The sequence below is a fragment of the Salvelinus alpinus genome, chromosome 16, assembly GCF_045679555.1.
Source record: "Salvelinus alpinus chromosome 16, SLU_Salpinus.1, whole genome shotgun sequence".
Taxonomy (NCBI): Eukaryota; Metazoa; Chordata; class Actinopteri; order Salmoniformes; family Salmonidae; genus Salvelinus; species Salvelinus alpinus.
In genome coordinates, this window is record NC_092101.1 from 41782824 (window position 1) to 41786800 (window position 3977).

Below are 3977 nucleotides of genomic sequence, written 5' to 3' on the forward strand. Positions count from 1 at the left end.
AATGTCTCACATTGGATATCATTCTGCCGGTCACTTACTGTAGCTAACTTAACATCAGTAGCAATGCAGAACGAGAGAGAAAGGAGAGAGAGAGAATAAAGAAAGAGATACAGATTAAATACCACTCACAGCTTTACATCAGCTAGGACAGTGCCGTTAGCAGTCGCTAATTTAGTGTAGATTCCCTTTTAAAGATATTGACATTTGGTAATTGGTAGCCTGAGATTGATTTCTACAGCAGAGCAGCAGTCTCTCTCTCTCTCTTTTCTCTCTCTCTCTCTCTAGACATTATCAGTGAGATGAGATCACTGGCTTTTTTACAAGGAGAGAAGGCAGAGAAAGAAGTGTATTATATTGTAAAAAATAAAATATGCAAAATATGTATATATTGTATATACAGTATAAGTGCATCCTCCTAGATGAATTGTGTTATGATATATTCACCGTAGTAAACGGACATATTATCTAAATGGTTCGATTACTAAGGATCCACACAAAAGATAATCAATAAGACTGTTGAATGAACTACCTGCCAATATGGTAAAATGTAATTATTATACAGGTTGAATAAACTAACTTGCAAATAGGCGTACAGGAAAATTCAATTAACACGTTCCAATAGTCCTAAAATAAAATATCGCTATAGCCTTCAGTGGGGCTGGAAGCAAGGACTGTTTTATCTCAGATGCTGCGAGAGGTTTGTAAATTGGAAGGACTATGTAGTGCTTCCCTGTATAAATGTCAGAGCTATGGTTCGTTTGCACAGTGTTCACTGTGATTCGCCATCTGTTGGTTTTTAATTATTATAATGTTTTAAAATGTAACCTTTATTTAACTAGGCAAGTCAGTTACATATACATATAAACACACTGACAACACAGAGGATGTCCACGGAATGTCCAGCAATAACGAGGATCTCTTTAGATGAAGGCGTGGTGATGTATGATTATCATAGTGTATCTGTGAAAGTTGTTGAGGTCAGATGGCATAAGGTAAAGTCATGCTATCAGATTGCATTGGACTCGTATGTAGCCTATAGGTCCAAGCCCATACACTTCATATGTGTAATATGAAAATCTCTTGAATCTCTGTCTCAAATCAAATCAAATTGTATTTGTCACATGCGCCGAATACAACCTTACAGTGAAATAAATGCTTACTTACAAGCCCTTAACCAACAATGCTTTAAGAAGTTAAGAAAAAAATAAATTAAGTGTTAAGTAAAAAAATTGAAAATAAAAGTAACAAATAATTAAACAGCAGCAGTAAAATAACAAGTTGAGGCTATATACAGGGGGTACTGGTACAGAGTCAATGTGCGGGGGCACGGGTTAGTTGGGCTAATTGAGGTAATATGTACATGTAGGTAGAGTTAAAGTGACTATGCATAGATTATAAACAGAGAGTAGCAGCAGCGTAAAAGAGAGGTCTGGTTAGCCATTTGTTCAGGAGTCTTATGGCTTCGGGGTAGAAGCTGTTAAGGAGCCTTTTGGACCTTGAATTGGTGCTCCGATACCGCTTGCCGTGCGGTAGCAGAGAGAACAGTCTATGACTTGGGTGTCCTTGGTGTGTCCGTGCTTCAGTTGCACTGAAGGTTGTTCAGTGCAACTTTGTGAATGATGACTATCTGTGGGTGTTGTTGGTTAGTCGTGCTGTTTTCACTGAGTGAGTGGCCTCTGGTTAAACTGCAGAATCAGACTATTTGTATTATTTCAACACATAATGAAATCATCAAAGTGCGGTGGCAAATTGCAAATTGGCCGTCTCTTCCTCTTAGACCCTGTAATCTCCTACAAATTTCTTACAATGAACCAGAGTGAACCAAAGGACCTGCTAACCAACTAATGTGTCCATGTGACTGGACTTCAGGGAGTGGAGCTCAGAACAGAAAACTCAATTATCATGTTAGAATTCTGCATGAAAACAATCTATTCTAGAAATTAGAGGTATTCTTATCAGATGACTTGCGTTACAGGGGTGATCTCATTTGGAACAATCCCCCCCCCCCCCCCCCCCTTCTTTGAATGTTATGAAATGTTTACAAAGTGCTTAATGTGTCTAAATGCAATTAGAGAAACCATTGGTAATTGTGTGTCTGCCCGGCGTCATGCAGCACCCAGTGCTTTACCGTCGGTTGCCTTGATGTTACTGGGGATCAGAGACTATATGTGCCTTAACAAACCTTAGCTCCACTTTGGAATGTGTTTGTGTGAAAGACCAGGGTTCGAATCCACAAGACTGGGTAACCTAATGAGCTAAATCCCAGGCATTAGTTTGGGGAGTTTCCTTTCCACATAAGCTCCACATATGACATCTTTCTAGTTTTTTGTCTATGTCTCCTTAGCAGTAACTGCTGTTGTTTCTTACCATGCCCTACAGTGGCACGTCTATTAGGACCCTGTTTTGCTACATCCTGCAAGGGGCCTTCAAACTTTAGGAAGCTCACAAAGGCTCCTTTCTCCTCTGTGTTGCTCTTCTTTATCCTCAGCCCCAGGGCACAGCAGAGCCCTCAAACCCCAGTATTGTCTGAGCAAAACCACATATTACATTTGCTCTGCATAACCCATTTCATTGAGCTGTGCGCAGGAATTCCTTGCTGGGTCATTCATCTATGTACATGGTTTAGATGCAAAGAAAGCCAGTGAAGGATAATATTAAGGAAGTTAGATATATTTGAAGTTTGCCATTCATTTCTCTTCTGTATGCCTTGGTGTCGTGTTGGGGATGTTGACAGGGATTCTTGCAGAGAGAAATGGGGATGTTTGGGACATTTGCTCCGAGCGATCTCCGGATTTCTGCCTGTATCTGTAATGTTTTGAAGCTCATTAGGAATTCTGGGCTTTCCCGTCAGGAATGTGAGCTGAATGGAGACCAAGATGCTTTTATATCCACTCCAACAATTAACAATGAATAAGAAAAGCCTTTTTTAAGAACTCTCCACAAGCCTAGCGATTCACTGATCACACTGTTTGGTGATCCACTGTCTCCAAATGCTAACTTATTAATGCTAACTTATTAATGCTAACTTATTATTAAAACGTTAGCATTTGGATACAGGGGCCAGGAAAACAAAACCAAAGCGTGGATTATGTCTTACCTTGTCCATAGACTGCGTACAGGGTAAGGAAACTAATATATCACTTTGTAATTTGGGTGAACTACTTCTTTAATTTGGACCTATTTCCAAAATGATGGCATAGTTATTTGAGTTCCCACAACAATTCTACAGTAGGCCTAGCTGTTATGCAGTTATCTCGTATTTCCATACACTCTATGACCCACGGTTATTATCCCCCATTTAACCCGTTAGGCGCTCTGAAAATATTTGATTCATTTCAAAGAAGGTCCAGTTGTCTCAAATTGCATTTACTGAAACCAGAGTCATCTGGTAGGAATTCATTCGGCTATTCTACCAGACAGGATAGAGTGTTGTCCAAGCGGAATTATTCTGATACAATCAAATGAAGCCTTTGCATCCCCATTCTGATGGGAAGACAGCTGCTGAGAGATGAGTTGTTTTTATGTATTTTCACCATGCCAAATCTCTTCTGATAATCGCAGCATGTGGTCAACTGACTGTTGTGTTTAGATGTAGGCCTAACAGGTCACTGCCATTTCTCCTGACTGATATGCCTATTCGTGTGACGTGAGACCCTTCTTCACTTTTTAAGCCCACCAATCCTACTCACAGGGAAAAAACTGGTTGAATCAACATTGTTTCCACGTCATTTCAACCCCAGAAATCAATGTGGTGATGTTGAATCAACGTGGAAAACTGATTGGAATTACAAAAAGTCATCAACGCATTTGGTTTGAACCTAAATCCAATGACATAGTGAATATAAAAAAGAATTCACGTTGAATTCACGTTAGTTGACAACTCAACAAAATGTAAATCCTAACTAGATGTTGAACTGACGTCTGTGCCCTGTGGGTAACTTGATTACATTTGACTGAGGTTAGTTGTGTGTAACTCA